Here is a 25632-nt window from a genome sequence, read left to right on the forward strand (position 1 = left end):
CTTTGAGTGGTTTTGATTAGATCAGAGACCATGGTTGCTAATTCAGAGTGGTTCTGCTTAGAATTCTCTGTCTGTTGCTGAGAAGATGATGGAAAAGGCCTGCCATTGCTAAACCTATTTCTTCCACCATTATTATTGTTGAAACCTTGTTGAGGTCTCTGTTGATCCTTCCATGAAAGATTTGGATGATTTCTCCATGAAGGATTATAGGTGTTTCCATAGGGTTCTCCCATGTAATTCACCTCTTCCATTGAAGGGTTCTCAGGATCATAAGCTTCTTCTTCAGATGAAGCTTCCTTAGTACTGCTTGGTGCATTTTGCATTCCAGACAGACTTTGAGAAATCAAATTGACTTGCTGAGTCAATATCTTGTTCTGAGCCAATATGGCATTCAGAGTATCAATCTCAAGAACTCCTTTCTTCTGATTAGTCCCATTGTTCACAGGATTCCTTTCAGAAGTGTACATGAATTGGTTATTTGCAACCATTTCAATTAGTTCTTGAGCTTCTGTAGGCGTCTTCTTCAGATGAAGAGATCCTCCAGCAGAGCTATCCAATGACATCTTGGACAGTTCAGACAGACCATCATAGAAAATACCTATGATGCTCCATTCAGAAAGCATATCAGAGGGACACTTTCTGATCAATTGTTTGTATCTTTCCCAAGCTTCATAGAGGGATTCTCCTTCCTTCTGTCTGAAGGTTTGGACTTCCACTCTAAGCTTACTCAATTTTTGAGGTGGAAAGAACTTTGCCAAGAAGGCATTGACTAGCTTTTCCCAAGAGTTCAGGCTTTCTTTAGGTTGTGAGTCCAACCATATTCTAGCTCTGTCTCTTACAGCAAAAGGGAATAGCATAAGTCTGTAGACCTCAAGGTCAACCCCATTAGTCTTGACAGTGTCACAGATTTGCAAGAATTCAGCTAAAAACTGATGAGGATCTTCCAATGGAAGTCCATGAAACTTGCAATTCTGTTGCATTAGAGAAACTAATTGAGGCTTAAGCTCAAAGTTGTTTGCTCCAATGGCAGGGATAGAGATGCTTCTCCCATAGAAGTCGGGAGTAGGTGCAGTAAAGTCACCCAGCACCTTCCTTGCATTGTTGGCATTGTTGTTGTTTTCGGCTGCCATGGGTTCTTCCTCTTTGAAGATTTCTGTTAGGTCCTCTACAGAGAATTGTGCCTTAGCTTCTCTTAGCTTTCACTTCAAGGTCCTTTCAGGTTCAGGATCAGCCTCAACAAGAATGTTTTTGTCTTTGCTCCTGCTCATATGAAAGAGAAGAGAACAAGAAAATATGGAATCCTCTATGTCACAGTATAGAGATTCCTTGAGGTGTTAGAGGAAAAGAAAAATAGAAGGAAGAGGTAGAAAATTCGGACTTATCAAGGAAGATGGAGTTCGAATTGTGCATTAAGGAATAGTGTTAGTCCATAAATAGAAGGATGTGAGAAGAGGGGAAGAAATTTTCGAAAATAATTTAAAAAGATTTTAAAAACATTTTGAAAAACTTTAATTGATTTTCGAAAACCAAGATTGAGAAAGAAGTAAAGTGATTTTTGAAAAAGATTTTGAAATTAGAAATCAAAAAGATTTGATTGAAAACTATTTTGAAAAAGATGTGGTTAAGAAGATATGATTGGTTTAAAAAAATGTGATTGAGAAGATATGATTTGAAAAACATTTTAAAAAGATTTGATTTTAAAAATTAATAACCTGACTAACAAGAAAAGATATGATTCAAACATTAAACCTTTCTCAACAGAAAAGGCAACATACTTGAAATGTTGAATCAAATCATTAATTGATAGCAAGTATTTTTGAAAATAGAAAGAAATTGATTTTGAAAAAGATTTGATTGAAAAAATTTGATTTGAAAAAGATTTGATTTTGAAAGATTTTGAAAACTTAAAAGAAATTGGCATTAAAAACAAAATCTTCCCTCTTGTGCGATCCTGGCGTTAAACACCCAGAATGGTGCACATTCTGGCGTTTAACGCCCAAACCACTACCCTTTTGGGCGTTAAACGCCCAGCCAGGCACCCTGGCTGGCGTTTAAACGCCAATTTGCCTTCTTCACTGGGCGTTTTGAACGCCCAGCTTTTTCTGTGTAATTCCTCTGCTGTATGTTCTAAATCTTCAATTCTCTGTATTATTGACTTGAAAAGACACAAATTAATCTTTTTTTGGATTTTTAATAATGAGGAATAATAAAAAATGCAATTGAAATCAAATAAACAAATGCATGCAGGACACCAAACTTAAAAGTTTGTATACTATTGACACTAACAAGTTGAGAATGCATATGAGAAACAACAAAACACCCAAGACAAGAGAATTTAAAGATCAGAGCCATGAAACCATCAAGAACATCTTGAAGATCACTTAAGACACATGAATGAATGCAAGAAGAACAGAAACATGCAATTGACACCAAACTTAACATGTAATTTTTTTTTTTGATTTTTCAAAAATTAAGTGGAAAAGAAAATAAAGATATCAAAATTCTTAATGAGAATTCCAGGAATCATTGCAATGCTAGTCTAAGACTCCGGTCCAGGAATTAGACATGGCTTCATAGCCAGCCAAGCTTTCAAAGAAAGCTCCGGTCCAAAACACTAGACATGGCCAATGGCCAGCCAAGCCTTAGCAAATCATTGCTCCAACAGCAAGATTGATAGAAATCAACAAGCTCTTGTGATGATAAGTTGAAACCTCGGTCCAATAAAATTAGACATGGCTTCACAGCCAGCTAGACTTCAACAGATCATCATGAAACTCTAGAATTCATTCTTAAGAATTCTGAAAAATACCTAATCTAAGCAACAAGATGAACCGTCAGTTGTCCATACTCGAACAATCCCCGGCAATGGCGCCAAAAACTCGGTGCACGAAATTGTGATCACTACAACTCAAATAATCCCCGGTGATGAATCCAAAAACTTGGTGTTCAATACCATGGCATAAACATAACTTCGCACAACTAACCAGCAAGTGTACTGGGTCGTCCAAGTAATAAACCTTATGCGAGTAAGGGTCGATCCCACAGAGATTGTTGGTATGAAGCAAGCTATGGTCACCTTGTAAATCTTAGTCAGGCAAACTCAAATGGTTATGAATGATGAATAAAACATAAAGATAAAGATAGAGATACTTATGCAATTCATTGGTGGGAATTTCAGATAAGCGTATGGAGATGCTGTGTTCCTTCCGTCTCTCTGCTTTCCTACTGTCTTCATCCAATCCTTCTTACTCCTTTCCATGGCAAGCTGTATGTAGGGTTTCACCGTTATCAGTGGCTACCTCCCATCCTCTCAGTGAAAATGTTCAACGCACCCTGTCACGGCACGGCTATTCAGCTGTCGGTTCTCGATCATGTCGGAATAGAATCCAGTGATTCTTTTGCGTCTGTCACTAACGCCCCACAATCGCGAGTTTGAAGCTCGTCACAGTCATTCAATCATTGAATCCTACTCAGAATACCACAGACAAGGTTTAGACCTTCCGGATTCTCTTGAATGCAGTCATCAATTCAAGCTTATACCACGAAGATTCCGGTTAAAGAATCCAAGAGATAAACATTCAAGCCTTGTTTGCTTGTAGAACGGGAGTGGTTGTCAGGCACGCGTTCATGAGTGAGAATGATGATGAGCGTCACATAATCATCACATTCATCAAGTTCTTGGGTGCAAATGAATATCTTAGAACAAGAATGAGCCGAATTGAATAGAAGAACAATAGTAATTGCATTAATACTCGAGGTACAGCAGAGCTCCACACCTTAATCTATGGTGTGTAGAAACTCCACCGTTGAAAATACATAAGAACAAGGTCTAGGCATGGCCGAATGGCCAGCCTCCCAATGATCTAAGAACTAGATGTCCAAAGATGATCCTAAGATCGAAAAATGATCAAAAGATTGAAAATGCAATAGTAAAAGGTCCTACTTATAGAGAACTAGTAGCCTAGGGTTTACAGAGATGAGTAAATGACATAAAAATCCACTTCCGGGCCCACTTGGTATGTGCTTGGGCTGAGCATTGAAGCATTTTCGTGTAGAGACTCTTCTTGGAGTTAAACGCCAGCTCCTTATGCCAGTTTGGGCGTTTAACTCCCATCCTTGTGCCAGTTCTGGCGTTTAACGCTGGGAATTCTGATGGTGACTTTGAACGCCGATTTGGGCCATCAAATCTTGGGCAAAGTATGGACTATTATATATTGCTGGAAAGCCCAGGATGTCTACTGTCCAACGCCGTTGAGAGCGCGCCAATTGGGCTTCTGTAGCTCCAGAAAATCCACTTCGAATGCAGGGAGGTCAGAATCCAACAGCATCTGCAGTCCTTTTCAGCCTCTGAATCAGATTTTTGCTCAGGTCCCTCAATTTCAGCCAGAAAATACCTGAAATCACAGAAAAACACACAAACTCATAGTAAAGTCCAGAAAAGTGAATTTTAACTAAAAACTAATAAAAATATACTAAAAACTAACTAAAATATACTAAAAACATACTAAAAACAATGCCAAAAAGCGTACAAATTATTGGGAGCTCAAGAAATGCATGAGGAAGCTCATCATCAAGAAATCCCTGAGATGCCTCAAGGGATGCACTTTCCTCCCAACAACTATTGGGAACAACTCAACACCTCCTTAGAAGATTTGAGCCACAATGTTGAACAATTAAGGGTGGAACATCATGAGCACTCCATCATTCTCCATGAAATAAGAGAAGATCAAAGAGCAATGAGGGAGGAGCAACAAAGGCAAGGAAGGGATATAGAAGAGCTTAAGAACATTGCTAGTCCTTCAAGAAGAAGACGGCACTAAGGTGGATTCATTCCTTGATCTTATTTCTTTCTGCTTTTCGGTTTTTATGTTGTGTTTATCTATGTTTTGTGTCTTTATTCCATGATCATTAGTATGTAGTAACCATGTCTTAAAGCTATGATTAAAATCCATTTATCCTTCACCTCTCTTAAATGAATATGCTTTAACTCAAAAGAACAAGAAGTACATGAAATTCGAATTTATCCTTGAATTTAATTTAATTATATTGATGTGGTGACAATACTTTTTGTTTTTTGAATGAATGATTGAACAGTGCATATTTTTGATCTTTTTGTTTATGAATGTTAAAACTGTTGGCTCTTGAAAGAATGATGAACAAAGAGAAATGTTATTGATGATCTGAAAAATCATGAAAATTGATTCTTGAAGCAAGAAAAAGAAGTGAAAAAAAAATAGAAAGAAAAAGAAAAAGCAAGCAGAAAAAGCCAATAGCCCTTAAAACCAAAAGGCAAGGGTAAAAAGGATCCAAGGCTTTGAGCATCAATGGATAGGAGGGCCCAAGGAAATAAAATCTAGGCCTAAGCGGCTAAATCAAGCTGTCCCTAACCATGTGCTTGTGGCATGCAGGTCCAAGTGAAAAGCTTGAGACTGAGTGGTTAAAGTCGTGATCCAAAGCAAAAAGAGTGTGCTTAAGAGCTCTGGACACCTCTAACTGGGGACTCTAGCAAAGCTGAGTCACAATCTGAAAAGGTTCACCCAGTTATGTGTCTGTGGCATTTGTGTATCCGGTGGTAATACTGGAAAATAAAATGCTTAGGGCCACGGCCAAGACTCATAAGTAGCTGTGTTCAAGAATCAACATGCTTAACTAGGAAAGTCAATAACACTATCCAAAATTCTAAGTTCCTAGAGAAGCCAATCATTCTAAACTTCAAAGGAAAAAGTGAGATACCAAAACTGTTCAGAAGCAAAAAGCTACAAGTCCCGCTCATCTAATTAGAATTAATATTCATTGATATTTTTGAATTTATAGTATATTCTCTTCTTTTTATCCTATTTGATTTTCAGTTGCTTGGGGACAAGCAACAATTTAAGTTTGGTGTTGTGATGAGCGGATAATTTATACGCTTTTTGGCATTGTTTTTAGGTAGTTTTTAGTATGTTCAAGCTACTTTTAGGGATGTTTTCATTAGTTTTTATGTTAAATTCACATTTCTGGACTTTACTATGAGTTTGTGTGTTTTTCTGTGATTTCAGGTAATTTCTGGCTGAAATTGAGGGACTTGAGCAAAACTCTGAAAAAGGCTGACAAAAGGACTGCTGATGCTGTTGGAATCTGACCTCTCTGCACTCGAAATGGATTTTTTGGAGCTACAAACTCCAATTGGCGCGCTCTCAACGGCGTTGGAAATTAGACATCCAGAGCTTTCCAGCAATATATAATTGTCCATACTTTATTCGGAAATTGATGACGTAACTTGGCGTTGAACGCCAAGTACATGCTGTTGTCTAGAGTTAAACGCCAGAAACACGTCATGATCCGGAGTTAAATGCCCAAAACACGTTATAACTTGGAGTTCAACTCCAAGAAAAGCCTCAGCTCGTGGATAGATCAAGCTCAGCCCAAGCATACACCAAGTGGGCCCCGGAAGTGGATTTATGCATCAATTACTTACTCATGTAAACCCTAGTAGCTAGTCTAGTATAAATAGGATAAGTTACTATTGTATTAGAATCTTTTGACAGTTTAATCTTTTGACTTTTTAGTCTTTGATCATTCGGTCTTCTGATCATTCAGGGGTCTGGCCATTTGGCATGCCTGAACCTTTCACTTATGTATTTTCAACAGTGGAGTTTCTGCACACCATAGATTAAGGGTGTGGAGCTCTGCTGTACCTCAAGTTTCAATACAATTACTATTACTTTCTATTCAATTCTCTTTTATTCTTATTTCAAGATATACGTTGCACAACACTTTGATGAATATGGTGATCCGTGACACTCATCATCATTCTCACCTATGAACGCGCGTGACTGACAACCACTTCCATTCTACTCTAGGCCGGGCGCATATCTCTTAGATTCCTCAACAGAATCATCGTGGTATAAGCTAGATAGATAGCGGCATTCATGGGGATCCGGAAAGTCTAACCTTGTCTGTGGTATTCCGAGTAGGATCCCGGGAATCCAAAAAGTCTAACCTTGTCCGTGGTATTCCGAGTAGGATTCCGGTATTGAATGACTGTGACGGGCTTCAAACCCACGATTGCTGGGCGTGATGACAAACGCAAAAGGATCAATGGATCCTATTCCAACATGATCGATAACCAACAGCTGATTAGCCGTGCTGTGACAGAGCATTTGGACCATTTTCACTGAGTGGATGGGATGTAGCCATTGTCAAGGGTGATGCCTCCAGACGATTAGCCGTGCAGTGACAGCGCATAGGACCATTTTCCTGAGAGGATTAAAAGTAGCCATTGATGATGGTGATGCCCTACATACAGCTTGCCATGGAAAGGAGTAAGAAGGATTGGATGAAAGCAATAGGAAAGTAGAGATTCGAGAGGATTCTAGCATCTCCACACGCCTATCTGAAATTCCCACTATTGATCTACATAAGTATTTCTATTCTTTTTTTTATTTTATTTATCTTTTAATTATCTAATCCAATTACATTTGACCCTATGAATCCACTTAACTGAGATTTACAAGGTGACCATAGCTTGCTTCATACCAACAATCTCTGTGGGATCGACCCTTACTCACGTAAGGTATTACTTGGATGACCCAGTACACTTGCTGGTTAAGTTGAACGGAGTTGTGTCCACACATAGTTGAAAAAGCAATGAATTTTACAAAATATAATAACAAGGGAATCACAATTTCGTCCACCAGTTCCCGGGGTGATAGATGTTAGAATAAACTCCAGGATTCCAAGCCTTGCTTTTAAATCCGCCTCCGTCCTGATCAACATGTCTCCATCCGGGCGGTTTAAAAAGTAGAATCTCACCGTGGTGACCAAACGTTCTCCATGATCCGTGCAATTGAGTATCATACCAATCCGTGTACTTCGAGGTGAAGCGTGGAACTTTATTGAACCTTGTGCACCAGCTCTGAGTACGAGCCATTTCCCTTTTACTCTTAAGGCCGCAGAGAGCTCTAAGCTGGCCATCTGTTTCGAGTAAACCATATTCAAGTGAAGAAGTAAAGTCATAAGTTAAGGATTGTACCCACTTGAAGCTTGTATTAGGTGGTAGTGGCCTTGGGATAGGTGTTTCTGGTGGTTCTGTAAGTTCTACTCCCTTATGCTCTTCTGTGAATTCCTCCACATCCTTGCAAGAGTCCTCAATTGTATCTGTGTCCGAGTCAAATTCTTCTGTGTCTTCCTCATCACTCGAGTCATAGATTGGAGGTTGAGAGAAATCTACCTCTGCATCATTTTCATATTCACTTGGGGAAGATTCTTCGATTTCAAGGAATTCACTTGTAGAGGGAAGTTCATCACTGAGAGAACAGGACTCGTGATCATCATCATCAAGGGAATTTGCTTCTTGGATTATTCAGTCTGATTCCTCATAAACGACTTGCCTTGGAGATTGTACAGTATCTTCCTTAGCATCAATTGTAGCATCCTGGACGGAGTTTTCCTCAATTCTGGATTCCAATGGAAGTTTAGCATCGCCTAGATCTTCAACCAACTCTTCTTCTTGAACAAAGACAGCCTCTTCTAATTATTCTAGTACAAATTCATTCTCTGCCTTGTCCACTAGAGTCTCTAGTATTTCTTTCATGCTACGCTCTTCATCAGGTTGTCCACATGGAGCTGTGGTTGATCCTTGTATATTTGAGCGTTTAGTGGCCCATTGGATTAAAGCGTGCTCCAGTTGTTGAATGGTTGTTTGAAATTTAGTTATTGTTTCTTTTAGACGATCTTCTGCTTCGTGGTTTGCTGGACTTAGACACGATACATAGGGAAGTAGTGATGACTAGGAACGATTGGATTGGTATTGGGGTAAGGAAGGATCATATGATGGCGAATGGTGAAGAGAAGCTTGTGAGTGTGGTGGTTCGAGGTTATGTTGAAAGGACGGTTCGTATGCACAGGGTGGGGCTTGTTGGTAGTTACAAGGTTGTCCACCATGTCTTTCAGCTGGGTATGCGCGGTAGAATGGTCTTTGTCCAGGATATCTCGGAGGGTGTTGCTGCCAAAAGGGTTGATTAAATCCTCTTGGTTCCAACCATCCTTGATTGGTCTGACCTTGATGCACATTCTTGCTGTAACTTCTATTTCCTTTAACAATATTAGAACCAAACTCAAAGTGAGAGGGGTGAGAGTTCATAGTAGCAAATAAAGATAAAAAGGAAAAACAAAAATAAATAAACAAGCAAAAGAAAAATATTTACAATAACCAATAATAAGGCACACGTTAGCAGTTCCCCGGCAACGGCACCATTTTGATGAGAGGGCTTTTGCGTGGTCTAGAAAATTGCGGATAAATCCTCGTTGCAAGTATAGTTTCTAAACCTTCAAAAGTCCTGTCATACAAACGTTTTGGGTGTCACAAGTAACAAACCCCTTTAGAAATTGTTAACCGAGTATTCAAACCTCGGGTCGTCTTCTCAAGGAACTGCGAGGAAGTATGTTCTTATTATTGGCTATAAAGGTTGTGAATTCGGGGTTTAGAAGGTGAGAAGCAAGTGATTTAAATGACAAGTAAAGTAAATGGCAATTAAAAATAAATAAATAACTGTAAAACAACTTTTGGCAAGATAAGGGAATTTATAGGTCTAATTTAGTTATCTCTCTCAACTATAATAAAAGTTGAATCTAAACTCCCCTTGGTCAACCTTTGCCAGGGCAAAGGAAAGTCAAGGGACTAATTAAACTGACCTTTGAATCCTAATTATTTCCTAAGAAAAGGTTGGGATTATTTAGGTTCAACTCAATTAGCAAGATAACGGTTATTAATTACGTTGAGTCTAATAACTGTTGAGTTACTAAATTCCTAATCAGAACCAAAAGGGAAAAAAAAGTAAAATTGCTGGAATAATAAAAATATCCTTGGATGAGAAGCAATGGCAATTTAATTCAAAGAGAATAATTATAAACTGAAAATACCACAATTATCATTAAATAAAAATGTCATCAACAGCCAATTGGGCAACATCAACCAAACATAATAAAGGCTTCAGAGTAATCAAAATATAAAAGAGAAATTAAATAGTAAAAAGGAATATTAAACCTGGATTGAGAGTCACTCTAGAAAGCTAAGAGAAGTCCTAAATCCTAATTTCTAAAAACACTACCTAAATCCTAAGAGAGAGAGAGAGAGGAGAGAACCTCTCTCTCCAAAACTACATCTAAAACATGAAAAGTAAATTATGAGATGCCTCCCTATGAATCGATGCATTCCCCCACTTTATAGCCTCTAATCTGTGTTCTCTGGGCCGAAAACTGGGTCAAAAACACCCCAGAAATTACTTCCAGCGCTTTCTGGTCCGTACAGGTCGCGGAAAAGTGACGCGGCTGCGTTGTCCTTGCAACTGCGCGGATTGGGTGTTGGCCAGGTCACGCGTCCGCGTAACCCACGCGTTCGCATCGCCTGGCGTCAGGGCAACTATGGCAAATTATATATCAAATCGAAGCCCCGGAAGTTAGCTTTCCAACGCAACTGGAACCGCGTCGTTTGGACCTCTGTAGATAAAGTTATAGCCTTTTGAGTGCAAAGAGATCAGGCTGGACAGCTTAGCAGTTTCTCCAACTTCTTGCATTCTTTTCACTTTTGCATGCTTCCTTTCCATCCTCTGAGCCATTCCTGCCTTTATAATATCTGAAAACACTTAACACACATATCAAGGCATCTAATGCTAATAAGAGAGGATTAATAATAAGCAAATATAAGATCAAAGAAGCATGTTTTCAATCATAGCATAAAATCAGGAAGGAAAATATAAAACATGCGAATTGTATGAATAAGTGAGTAAAGAGTTGATAAAAACCACTCAATTGAGCACAAGATAAACCATAAAATAGTGGTTTATCATTCTCCCCTTGGTTGGAGCCTCCATTCATGTCATAGGATGCATCTTGAGTACTGACAGCTGAGACTTGTATCCCACTCAAATGCTAAGAATCATATTAATCTACTATGACATGATCTTGTTCTGGGCTAAGATAGCATCTAGGGTGTCCACCTCCATAACTTCTTTCTTCACCGGATTACTAGGATTCACAGGGTTCCTCTCAGAATAGTAAAGATATTAGTTGTTAGCAATGATAAACCCCAATTTTGTGGTTTATCTTGTGCTTAATTTAGGAGATTTTATCAATTTTTCTCACATTTATTCAATGAAATAGCATGGTTTTGTAAATTCTCCTTCATTTGTGCTTAAGTGTGAAACCATGCTTTTTAGGTCTTAAAATAGCTAAATTTAATTCACCTTGATTCCATTCGATGCCTTGATATATTTGTTAAGTGATTTCATGTTTAGAAGGAAAAGATTGGATTGAGAAAATGAAGAAAAAGCATGTAAAAATGTAGAACTCATGAAGAAATGAAGGAATTGCAAAGTTGTCAATCCTGACCTCTTCGCACTTAATCAATCATCACTTGAGCTACAGAGGTCCAAATGAGGCGGTTCTATTCGCGTTGGAAAGCTAACATCTGGGGCTTCAAAATGATATAAAATTTTCCATGGTTGCCTTGCATTTAGGTGACGCGCACGTGTGGCGCATGCGTGCGCATCGCAGGATCAGCGTGACGCACTAAAGGCAACTCATGGCCAGCGATTTCTGAAGCATTTTGGGCCCAATCCAACCTATTTCTGATGCTATTGAACCCAAGGGTTAGAGAGGGATGAACCAAGTAGTCATAGTTTAGTTCTTACCATGCTTTAGGTTAGAATTCTAGAGAGAGAAGCTCTCTCTTCTCTCTAGAATGAGGATTAGATTAGATTCAAATCTCTTATTAGATCTAGATTTTAATTCTTGTTTTCATCTACTCTTCCTTTCAATTTCTTGTTACTACATCTTTACTCTATTAGTTCCTTTTGTTAATTTATTATTCTAGTCATTTTTATGTTCATGCACTTTTGTTCCCTTTGATTTCAATTAATGCAATTTATGTTTTATGTTCCTTTATTGTTTAATTGCTTTGTTCTTATTATTTCCTTGCATTTGGTAGTGTTAGATTTTATATTTCTTGTCATTTTGTTATGCTTTTCTTTTATTCCTTCCAAGTGTTTGATAAAATGCTTGGAAGGATTTTAGAGTAGATTTTTGTGTTCTTGGCTTGGGTTGAGTAATTGGAGACTCTTGAGTTATCAAACTCTTTTGTTGATTGATAATTGGAAGTTGCTAATTGACTTGTATGCCACTAAAGCTAGTCTTTCCTTGGGATTTGACTAGGACTTGTGGACTCAAGTTGATTATATCCACTTGACATTCCTTCATAGTTAGAGGTTAACTAAGTGGGAGCAATGGACAATTCTTGTCACAATTGATTATGATAATGAGGATAGGACTTCTAATTCTGATTCCTTGCCAAGAGCTTTCTTAGTTAATAGCTTATTTCTCTTCTAATTTATATTTCTTGTCTCTTATTACAAAAACCCCAAAACATTTCTTCATAGCCAATAACAAAGCACTTCATTGTAATTCCTAGGGAGAACGACCCGAGGTTTAAAAACTTAAGTTATTATTTTTTTGGGGTTTGTACTTATGACAAATAAATGTTTGATTGAGGATTATTTGTTGGCTTAGAAACAATATTTGCAACAAGAATTTATTTGTGAAATTCTATACCAATAAAAAATCTCTTCATCAAGCAACCATCTCAACGAGCTTATTATCCTCTTCAGATGTCTTCTTCATGTGCAAAGAATCAACTGTGGAGTTGTCTAGAGACATCTTGGCCATCTTAGAGAGGCCATCATAGAAAATCTGCAGCCCGGTCCATTCTGAAACATGTCTGGGGGACACTTCCTAATCATCTGCTTGTATCTCTCCTAGGCTTCATAAAGAGATTCTCCATCTTTCTGTCTGAAGGTCTGAACGTCCACTCTCAACTTGATCAGTTTCTGTGGTGGGAAAAACTTGGTCAGAAATCTATTGACCACTTTGTCCTAGGAATCCAGGCTCTTCTTAGGCTGAGTGTCCAGCCACTGCTTTGCTTTGTCCCACATAGTTAATGGTAAGAGCATAAGCTTGTAGACATCAGGGTTTACTCTATTAGTCTTTACAGTGTCACAGATCTGTACAAAATTATACGTAAATAAATTCGGGTCCTCCTGCAAGAGTCTATGAAACTGGCAGTTTTGTTGCACTAGAGTGATCAACTGTGGCTTCAGCTCAAAATTATTAGCAACAATAGCAGGTACTGAAATACAGTGCCCATAAAAGTTAGAAGTAGGGGTAGTGTGAGAGCTCAAAGTCCTCCTAGTTTGCTCATTTGGATTCCCTCTATTTGGATCCATGGTGAGCTCTTCAGCTTCCTTCTCAAAAGTATGTCTGAGATTCTCTCCGGCTTTGTAAGCTCTAGCTTGTTGCAAATGTCACCTCAAGGTCCTCTCAGGTTCAGGATCAAATTCAAGAAGGGGTTCCTTGTCCCAGTTACTGCTCATAAATAGACAGAAAACAAGAAAAGTAGGAATCTCTATGTCAGAGTATAGAGGACTACCAATGAGATATCCTATGTAAAACGAAATAACATAAAATAAAGCAATTAAATGACTAAAAATTTTTGAAAAAATAAGAAAGAGAAATACCTTAAAATATTTGAAAACTAAGCAAGGAAAAACACTAAAAAAATTCGAAAATTTTAGAAAAGGAAAAAAGAAATATCACTAATGGGACACCAAACTTAAAATAAAAAATTAAGGAAAAATAAATAAAGTTAAATTCAACAATTTTAAAGGAAAATAAAATAAAAATAAATGAACAAAACTAAGAAGAATACCTAATCTAAGCAACTAGACAACTGGTAGTTGTCAATAACCGTCAGTCCCTGGCAACGGTGCCAAAAACATGGTGCAGAATTTAGGAATATCCACAACTTAACCGGAAAGTGCACCGGGTCGTCCAAGTAATACCTCAGGTAAGTGAGGGTCAATCCCACGATGACTAAGGAACTCAGCAACAATAGCTAATTGATTAGCTTAGTTAGGCAAATGAAGAAGTTGTTTAGTGGTTGAAATCGCATAAAACATTAAATCAAAGAGTAAAGAAAGCAAATAAGATATTTGGTGTAAAAAAAACACTGAGAGAAAAATAGTTAAGATTTCGGAGATGTTCACTTTTTCAGATTAAAACTTCTTACCAACTATTTTAACAATAAATGATTCATCTCATGGCAAACTATAAATGACGAAACCCTAATATCTTAGTGATTTAGTCTCCTCTAACCTTTGTCAGCCACCACCATCGTGGTCACTTGATACAAATTAGAGGGTTAAGTTCAAAACTAGTTTATGGCCACAAAAACCCTAATTATCCAAAGCTAACAGGATTATATGTTTCGTATCCCAATTAGTTCATGTAATTGGCAATTTAGGAGGAATTTACTTTCAAGCTATGTTCAGGTCACAGACCTCTTCCAAGGGTCACAAGAATGCTTCTGGAATAAGGTCATACTTTCGTTCCACCCAGATTCATAAAATTAAGTACAAAAGTAATCATTGAATCTGAATCAGTACATCAATTAAAATAGAAAAACAATAATTTCAATCCATAGAAGATAAACAAAGCTCCTAACTTAACTAGAGAGGTTTAATGGCCCATGACTTACAGAGAAAAACTAGGGTTCTGAAAGGTATACCAAACACCAAAAGAGATCGAATCTTTTCTAAAGGGAGAATCTTTTCTCTTTTATATCTAACCTAGTTTGGTTTGTGTTCATACACTGGTCTGAGCTGAAGGGCCGAGTCGACCAAAGGCAAAAGGGGCCAACCTCATGAAAGGTTGGACCGCTACCGACCTTTCCTCTAAAAGAGCTCGGGAGATCTCCCTAGAAGCCCAAAGAGGCCCATATTGGAGAATCACCGCCAACAAGAAGGCGGTTAACCAAAGGTGCAATCTCATTTGCCAAAGATAAGATAAGATAACAAACTTATCTTAAAAAGAAAGATCACCAAGCACCATTATAAATATACTGGAGCACCTAGGTATACTAATAGTCCAATTCTACTAAAAACATGCCTAAACCCCGTACTGATTTAAGAATCGGAGTCTCTTGCAGGTACCACCACTCCCCGGTGATCGATGACTAACAGTACCTCAAGCTCCAACAAGTCAGACACGACAGCCCTGACCAAATCGGAAGATCTCGTCCAAGATTGATCTCAACATTTCAGATAACCCTCAGAATATTTTCAAAATAAAATAAAATATTAAATCCTAAAACTAAAACATATTGTTCTTAAAATAAAAGAATTACAAATATAAAATAAAAGATAACTAATAAAAGATAAGTCCAACTAGAGATTTGGGTGCCCATTTTTGCCAAAACGGCATCCTTTTGGGCCCAAAAAAGGGAAAGGGCTTTGTTCATGTAAGAAAACCCTAATCCCAAACAGCCCGACGATGCTAACACATAGAACAGAGAAACACTATCTTCTCCAAGACTCCAAGCCCTCACTCTCTTCTCCAAGCCCATCGTGCCGCCATCCACCGTTGTCTGCGCTGCCACGCTGGAGGCTGGACGGATCCCGCACCATCTTCTTCCTCATGATGCAGCGCCGCCACCATCATTCATATCCACTCCTCAATCCTCACTTCGTGGGTGAAGCTAAAGGTTGACGGTGATGCTGAAGGTTCCTCGACGCTTCACGGCACTTTTGTTCTTCCCCTCGTTCCTCGCCTTTGGTCTATGTTCCTCGCCCTCTATTCTGCACTTCTGCGGTTCTGCCTGAGCTGAAGGTTGCCTGAGCTACCTTTTTTTCTTCTTCGGTTCTACCTGAGCTACCTTCTCCAAGGTAATTTTTCCCCAAATTTAAATATCAATAATTTCGGTTCTGCCTGAGCTTCCATTGGTTCTGCCATTTTGGTTCTAACTTCTGATATTAATAGTTTAAATTTTTTTTAGTTTAAATTCTGGTCATCTGGTGTGATGAATGATGAAATTAGTTATTGAAATTTGATGGAAAAAAAATTAAACATGCTTTAATAAGTTAATAATGTATAAAAAATTAAACTGATGCTTTAATTAGTGTTAGATACTTAAACTAATAGTTACTTAGTTAGTTGTATTTTGTTGAAGAATCTGATATCTGAAACTGAAATACTGAAACTTTGAAATGTTAGGGTTAGTTTAGTTTGATTGTAATAGCTGCTTCTTGTAATTTGTAGTTGTTACTTGTTAGTGTTGCTGTGTTAGTTATGAGTTTATCAATTTTGATAGTGGACCAGTGGATAACTTGGCAATTGAAATCTGAAATCTAATTTTGTTATTTATCATTTATTCATTTTATCAACTTTGATAACTTTTCAACTGAATCTGAAACTGTGTATTGTAGTGGATAACTCTAAAATAATTTCTAATTATTATTTAGAGATGGATAAAGATAAGTGGATAACGTTGCTAAATTAATTATTTGGTTTGTTGATTTCGGGACAACAATACAAAATGTTTGAGAATGTTGGTTCAAGGACAGGGTCTTCGATTCCTAGTATTCCTAGACCTACTGTTTGTAGGAGAAAAAATACAATTGAAAATAGATGATGGTGAAGATGATGCTGTTGATGCCATGGAAGATGAAGATGTTGGAGGATTTCAGTTTTAGTCTTTTACTTTATTAGAACATTTAATTGTTGCTTTGTTATTTTCTTTTGTTTTTTGGTTGTGTTATATGAAGTTTTGATTGTGTGATTGTGTTTTTTATGTTGAACTAGATGCATACTTGTGATTTGTGAAGGATTTGAATGTGTGATCTAGAGAACTTGTTATAATTGTAGTATTATATTATTTATTATATGTTTTGATATTAAAATTGATAAGTTTGAATGCCTATATTTGAGTAAATATATATATATATATATATATATATATATATATATATTATACATGATATATATATTTTTTATAAAAAATTTATAAAAGGTAAACTCGTACGAGTCTACGAGTCGAGTCTAGGTCAGCTCCACAAGTTTATCTAGACTCACGTGTTTGACAACCTTACCTGACGCTAAACACCAGAGAGGCAGAGCTCCTTGTTTCGTGCGTGTTGCTGGCGCTAAAATAATATAAAACTTAATAACTAAAATAATATAAAACTTAATAAAATTTAACCAAAAATAACTAAAAAAAGGTACAAGATGCTCATGCATCAATTTCACATTAATTATAATTCGAACTACTAAATACTAAAGGTAACCATTATTCATTGATTTATTCTGCTGACTTTAGAGTTCTTGTACATTGATTATTTCAAATAAAAATAGAAACTATAATTAGTAAAGTATGCCAATTCGATAACAAGAAATAAGCAATGTGAGGTACTAACCTTAAGATTTAAGATCCTTTGTTAGGGACCAAACAATAAGCAGTCTTGGTTTTTTTATTTAAAAAAACAAGAAAAAAAGACACGAAAGCAACCTATAAAAGTCATCAACACTGTTAAAAAGATTCAGGCCAATGAAGAACAAATTAAAAACGATAGTCCAAAAAGTTTAATTAAAAAGGAAAAGTTTAATTTATTATTTTATAATAATTATTAACATTCCAAAATATATACATGTAATTTTCAAGTTCACCCGGTCTTTATTATTTTATTTCAGTTTACATGTATAGCTAAGAATTTTTCTGTTTTGAAATTATTGAAACTTATGATTAAAAATTGACTAGCTAATGGATAAATGATTATGTCCTTGTAACATCCTAACTACCAAAGCTCACGCTTGCGCCTGCGCAACTCTGATAGTTCGGACATTACGACGACACTTATACTATTTAATACTAAAATATGAGCCTATTTAAAACTTTAAACCGTAATACCGCTCCAAAAATTACTTTCGTTCGATAACATACATCTATAGATACCATACAACTTACAAAAGCTCATCAAGAGTACATCCGTATATATATACATACATATATAAAAATAATACTACAAACATTACCCAATACAATTCCTAACCCTCTTACAGAACATCTCAAGATAAAGGCGAGGGTAAAATAAATAATAATCTAAAGCAATACAAAGCATCTCAACAACAACTAAATAAACCCTTCGTGACTTCTGCGCCCACATCCTGAAAGGGGAAAATGTAGGGGGTGAGAACATCATCCTCGAAAGGGTTCTCAGTAGAGGGTTTTGGGAATTACTGTAATAGGATACATGAAGATAAACTGTACCAGTGATTAATAACCGTCTTATGCCTCTTTTCAAAAACAACAGTTTACAATAAAAGTAAAGTCGGAAATCTTTTCTGAAAGAGGAACCGTTCAATCCTTAAATCATCAAAAGCCTTTCAAAAAGGTTTATCTATACTGAACCAAAATAGCCTCTCATAGTATTCCAAACCAGAAACATAGAACCGGAATCAACCATCGGTCCATCTCAATTCAACCACGGCCCTAGGCCCAAACAATCCAATCCAACAACCAATCATCACAAACCAACAGAGTGCCAGTTGCAAACACAGATAGGAAGTTCAAGCACAAACAAACAGTTACAGCAAGTAGAACAAGTAGCAGGTAATCACAAGAAATCACATAGGCAAACCAAGTACAATATGCACACCCAAACAATGTCACATAGATGCATATGATGCATGCCTGACCCTAGTGGCTGACGATATCATTTGTCGGTTATATAGCCAACACGACACATCCTGGTAGCTAACCATGGACAGAAACACCCATCGCGGAGCAAGTAAGTTTGAGCTACAACCCCCTTGCTACTACTCGCTCAACCCAGAGCCAGTGGAATAACCACTACTGTAGCTACTACCCAGGCGGGTGTTTAAAAGCTCAACCTGGAGCGAGTGGAATCACCACTACTATCGCTACTACCCAGGCGTCATAGTCTCTGACCTGGAGCAAGTGAGACGAACCACAACCCTTGCTACTGCCCAGGTATCTCAAGCATATATTCATTCAGTTCCAGCCATGGATCAACATCCATCTCAGCCATCCGGCTTAAATTCAAAATTTCATAGTCAGCCATACGGCCTATAACTCATTCGGCTATCAGCCATAAATCAATATTATACATAGCCATTCTGGCTCACGGATCAATCCAGAACCAGCCAATATTCATAATCATACATAGCCATTTCGGCCCATAACAAAACAGCACTTCCACCATTCAACATCATCATATACATAAAACCGGCATTTAAGCTATAAATCACTTTTCTCAAGCCATTTCACTTTGAAATCAAATTTTAACTCTTTTCAGCCTTGGCTTTAAAAATCTCATTTCTCAAATCATCACAGGCTCATAAGCCAAATTTACTCAAAGTGAGTTTTCTTTTTAAAACAAAGCCACTCTTGGCATTCTCTTTCCAAAACTTCCAAAACCATGGCAAGTTAAGGATTTATTTCAAAGTATTCAGAACCAACCATCCAACAATGGGATTTTATAACAAAAGCTTCTCGGCAGAGTCCCAAGTCTTTAGGGGAGAATAATAAAACTCAGTTTGCCAAATTCATTTAAAATCATTAAAACCCTGGCTTTCCGTTTTGAGTAATAAAATAGGATCTAAGCCAAACCGAGTCACGTAATCATTCACTTCTTTCAATTCCGTTTCCTCTACTTAGGCAAAAACCAATTTCAACCCCCATGATAAATTCTAGAACGTTTCAACTGTTCAAAATTGTTTTAGTGTTGCAATAATTCAAAATTCAAAGAGTACTTAAAACATTTCTCAAAACATTTCAAAATGAAACTTGTCAATAGGCATTCAGGTTCTTTCAAAGTCATTGAAACTCCTCTAATTGAAACCCTCAAGTCAAATTCAAAGGCATTGCCCTTGTCATATTTAAAACAGCTTTAAAACATAAGTTTCATCTAAATAACTTTCTCCTGTAAGGGATACAATGCCTTTCTTAAGAAGCAAGACTAAATCACAATTTTCTCTTTAATAATTCATTTCAAAAGCATGAATCATCCTTTTCTTTATAATTCAACTAAAATAGTAGAAGCCTTTAGCTCATCATTTTTCCAGACAACATTTCAATAAAGACTCGGATTTTATAGAAATTTCGGCAGCATCTCCCCTAAAATTTGGACTTTGCCACCGGGTTCAGGTCCCAACTAAACCATTCCACAACCTTTTCAACAGTCCAGAATCCAAAAATCAATTCAAAATCACGCTAAAACCAACAGTCGCCTCAGTGGCATATCTCAAGGAAACCATTACAAAATCAAATCAATATCAACCGATTTAACTCATTTCCAAAGCTTTAAAGAAACGGCTCAATAACAAATCATTTGTCCAAAACCAAGTCAATTGAAGTAAACCAGGCCAAATTCAAAAGTGCATTCGACTTTTCACATCATCAAAATAATTGACTCACTTTAAATCAATCTTCAACGGATTAAACTTAGATTTCAAATCTTAAAAGAGTCAACTTCAAAACATTACATTTCACAAAGTCGCACAACAATTCAGCCAAACAAACATTCATAATCCTTCGAGACAATCAATAATACATAAGGCCGATACAATCACCAAATACACATTTTCTCACATCAGTATCCATAATTAATAATTCCAATACATAAAGTATAGTTTTTAGAAAGCGCCCCTACCTCAAAACGCAAATTCCATAACCCAAACGCGTCACAGAGTCCTTCTCTCTTAATCCGAAATTACCGGCAGCTCGAGTCACAACTTCGCTCACTTTCACAGTAACCACAGCAACTCTAATCGCAACACGTAACAGACGATATTAACTCTCATAACAACGAATGCTACAACACCCCAATGTTTAATAGGACATCGACTAAAGGGGTTACCGGAACGTAAACGCTTACCACAAATGAGAAGTGACTTAACCATGAAGCCGCAGCCCTGGTAGTGATTCCGGCAGTGGCAACTTGCAGCAACTCCTAGCACAACAGCCACATCACAACCCTCATGGTAAAGATGAACTTTAATGGATAAGGAAACCGAAGACGGGTTAAAGCTTACCAAATGACACCGGCTTCGGTGGCGGTTTCCGACGGCAACAGCGTTAGCTTCGCGCAACACGGCGGTTCCAACGGAGGCGGCGCCGGCAACACAAGCACGGCCGGGAGCGGTGGCTGGACTCCCAGCTCAGCCTCAGATCTCTCGCGTCTGCTCTGCTCCCGAGCTCTCCCTCTTTGCTCTCCCATAAATGACGGCGAATGTCTCGGTGGCAAGGGTGATGGCAGCACGGTGAGGACGACGGCGTTATCACACGGCAGCGCAACAGGTCGCGCTCCTCGTGTCCCTGGCCCGCGCCTTCCTCCCTCACTGTCGCGCAGTTTCTCTCCTCTGGGCTCCCTCGACAGCGACGACTCCTCGGTGACAGTGAGCAAGGACGGTGCTGTCTACATCAAGGCGCAGTGGCGGCGGTGCGCTCCTCCTCCCTTGGCGTTCCCTCCTTCACAGTTCTACTCTCCACAGGAGCAACAGGCACGGTTCCCTCCTCCTCGGTGCAACACAGCGGCGCGGCGGCATTGACTCCCGCCAGCGCGGCCCTTCCTCCTTCTCCCTCCCGGATCTTTCTTTCTTTCACCATTCTGTGTGTGTTGTGTTCTGCTGGGAAGAAAAGAGGGCTGCTGTGTTCCGTTGGGGCAAAAGAGGGGCTGGGCTGTGGCAGCTGAGAGTTAGGAATTAGGGTTTTATTTTTGAAAATTAGGGTTAGGGGCATTATGGTAATTTCACTTAAAATAGGGATAATATAGTAATTAGAAATAAATTCTAATCCAACAGTAATAACGTATAAAAGTACTATTGGCTCATCAATTTTATAAATTATTTTCAATAAAATGACCAAATCTAAAAATTAGAAATAATATGATTAATTTCTCTATTTTCCAAAATAGCAATATCAATATATATTAAAATATTGATTATTTAGTCCATATCATATAAAATCCTTATTATTTCATAACTATCAACTTTATAATGCAAATATAGGAAATAATCCAACAATTATAAAATTAGATAATAACTATAACTTATTTCAAATTCAATAAATCAAAACTTGCTCTAATTATCTTTAATAAGGTAATTTTTGAAATTAAAGCTACAGAAATACTGAATTTGAAATTAGCTAATGATAGCCCTTTTTCAAAGGTTTTGGGTCTTACATTCTACCCACCTTATAAAAATTGTTGCCCTCAAAAATTGGTACAAAACAAAAGAAATTTCATAACAGTTCACCCTTGAACACTTTTAAGGAAGCAGCAAAAATATATCTCAACATATAAACATATATACGGTTTTCAAATACTTGGAAGGTCGTATGCATAAAGATACAAAGGTAGGAGTATGGTTGCAAGGCAAACATTACAAGATAGGCTCAAATGCAAAAGATGACATGGGTCAAACAGGTGATAGTAAGGCAAGGTATTGAAGGTCATAAAACAGGATGCGGTTACAACGACGTGCTCAACATCTGTACACTAATCTCATCCCAACCTCAAAGCTTCAACTTTCCAACTCCATCAAGCACTTTACAATTTCATGGCCGATCATGAGCCTAATAACTGCAAACTCGTTTGCAAGGAACGAAACATCACAACTCACAACGTTGTACACCTACCGCTTCAACTTCCGTACACCCGTATCACGCCTTAAAGAACTAACGCATCGCGTTACTATGTCTACAAGTCACATGTGATATCAAAATAATTCTCGAGTCTACTCAGAAGGATACAAGATCATAGAAAGGAGAGACACATGTCAATGACAATACTCATCGATTTGAAAGAATATATCCAATCCAGGTAAACAAAGACGCTCAACCGATGAAGTTTACTAGAAATAAATCGATTGACAACTTCAAAGATAACCATTGTATCAAAGAAATCCAACAGAACCAATAAGAAGAAAATTCAGTGCATTATTTTGAAACAATTTCAAGCTGAGTCGAAGAAGCATGAAGTGTCCAGAAAAGAATATCTCAAACCCAAAACAAAGCTCACAGAACTTAAGAGCATGATTAAAAACACTTCTGAATACATTGTTCATAAAAGAGTCGAAAACTTGCAGGAAAATCACCTCGCAGTCTAAAAGAAAAGTTAAGCAACAAATATCCTTCAAGAGAGTAACCAAAGAATAAACGTGGCTTTGCCGCAATACAATTTCATGTTGAAATAGATCATGTAGAATTTTAAAAACAAACTGTACAAAGGTTTGGCTAAGAGCTAAAATATTTTCTCAAATATTTTAGAAATATAGTTATGTGCACAATCTTAACCAAAAGTAGTTCAGAAGACTCGGAAGAAAAAAAATCAAATGCTTGCTCAAAAATTCTCAAAGTCCATATTCAAACAAGCGTGTATAGCATTTATAGCAAGGACAAAAGAGGAAGTTAAACTCTTTTAGAAATGAAAATCCGAGGTAAAAGTTTGCTTACAAACTAGCAAGGAAACAAGTGGTGCGTTATAAACGGACAGGTTTCCATTAAACAAGGAAACTTTTTAAAACCTCATTTAAAATAGCGCATGTCAACTTTAAAACAATTTTTGTCAAAAATTGAACAATGGTTTCAATCTCAATCAAGCAACAGAAAATAAATTCCGTTTAAAACTTCTTACAAGAGAATTCAAAACTTCTTTAAAAGGTTCAAAACAAGACTCCAAAAGTGTTCTTGAAATCACCACCTCAGAAGAACATTCAAGAAGTTTAAGATGTACTAAAAAGGATTCAAGCCTTGCAAGAAAGGATCTTAAACCAAAGTAGTTCAAACAAGATCCACTAGGCATGAGACATCAAATTAGCTTTCAATTGATTCAAAAGAATACAAAAGTCATAGGAAAAGACAACTCAATCATTAGTAATTTCTCAAGGATAAATCTTTGACTAAAAACTCTTGTAAAGACAATGAGAGGATAAACGATGCACTATTTTGAAACGAACCAAACTGACTCATATAAGAATGAGATTCGCAAGAGAGGAAAAACCAAGATCAATGGTAATGTCCACAAGATGTAAAAGATTAGTTAAAAACAAAGTCAAGCATGACATTCATGGAGATGGAAGGCTTAAGAGAGACTTTAGTCCGTTCATAAGAAGAAAGCTATGAGTCCAACATTTTCAAAGAAATAGCAATTTCATGAGCAATATAGCATGCTAAATCAAACTCAATTCAAAATAAGTTAAGTAAAGCTTATCAAACGAAACTCAACCGGGATAAAAGTGATAAATCCTTTCTGTTCAAAATGTTGAAAAATATCGAAATACATAATCAAATGAAGATGTGCATTGGAACTATGGTAAATTTACTAGAAAGCCAAATTGTAATTCAAGGTAAAGGCAGTTCCATCAACCAGTAAAAGTACAGGCGAAGTATTAGAAATAAATAGTCGTTAAACTGTATAAGAAATCTTCAAAATTCATATATAGATAAGTATATATTTATTCAACAACAGTTTTCATAAAAATCTCAAAATTGGCTGTAATCACTGTCAAATAAGAGAAAAACTGAATCAACAATTTTTCTAAGTATGGACTCGAAATCCTAGAGTTAAAATGCACAGCACATTAGGACAAGTTCAAAGCCATATCAGAGAATACATGAATCAAGAAGAATTCAAACAAAGGAAGATAGATGCAACAAGGATTTTAAACAAGCATATGTACTTAAGATCAAACAAGAATGCATATGAATAGAGAAACAGAGTGGAAATATCAAATTACTTTTCAAGAGGAGTAGCAAACAAGAACTTCAAGTTAGGATATGACAGAACAGGTCAACTCGAAGAAAATCCAAGATACACAACTGAATAGCCTCGAGAAATAGTTTCTAACATTCCCAAAACCAGCGATTCACTTTACTCAAAACTCGTATATCGCCTATGATAACCCATTAGTACTTTCATATACATAATTCACTAGTATTAAGCTGGCCAAACTTAATACTAAGAATTATGCAATGCAAGACAAACAGCGTTAATCAATAGACCGTCATGTGCATAAAGCTCTAATACTTGTCATTCGACAAGACCTAATACATGACAAGCACTCAGAGTATGCCATTGAAGCATAGCCGGTCCATTCCTCAAGCTCTACAGGAAAGACCGCTCTGATACCATAATGTAACACCCAAACTACCAAAGCTCACGCTTTCGACTGCACAATTCTGATAGCTCGGACATTACGACGACACTTATACTATTTAATACTAAAATATGAGCCTGTTTAAAACTTTAAACCATAATAACACTCCAAAAATTATTTTCATTCGATAACATACATCCATAGATACCATGCAACTTACAAAAGTTCATCAAGAGTACATCCGTATATATATACATACATATATATAAATAATACTACAAACATTACCCAATACAGTTCCTAACCCTCTTACAGAACATCTCAAGATAAAGGTGAGGGTACAATAAATAATAATCTAAAGCAATACAAAGCATCTCAAAAACAACTAAATAAACTCTTCGTGACTTCTGCGCCCACATCCTGAAAGGGGGAAAATGTAGAGGGTGAGAACATCATCTTCGAAAGGGTTCTCAGTAGAGGGTATTGGGAATTACTGTAATAGGATACATGAAGATAAACTGTACCAGTGATTAATAACCGTCTTATGCCTCTTTTCAAAAACAACAGTTTACAATAAAAGTAAAGTCGGAAATCTTTTCTGAAAGAGAAACCGTTCAATTCTTAAATCATCAAAAGCCTTTCAAAAAGGTT

General features: G+C 37.1%; 1 non-coding gene across 1 annotated transcript; it reads left to right on the forward strand.

Moving 5' to 3' along the window:
* Nucleotides 1–617: 617 nt before the first annotated feature.
* Nucleotides 618–725, forward strand: LOC112713433 (small nucleolar RNA R71). The gene has a single exon (XR_003158406.1). It is a non-coding gene; the product is annotated as a small nucleolar RNA R71 (small nucleolar RNA).
* The last annotated feature ends 24907 nt before the right edge of the window (nucleotides 726–25632 follow it).

The sequence above is a fragment of the Arachis hypogaea genome, chromosome 9 (genome assembly GCF_003086295.3).
Source record: "Arachis hypogaea cultivar Tifrunner chromosome 9, arahy.Tifrunner.gnm2.J5K5, whole genome shotgun sequence".
NCBI lineage: Eukaryota > Viridiplantae > Streptophyta > Magnoliopsida > Fabales > Fabaceae > Arachis > Arachis hypogaea.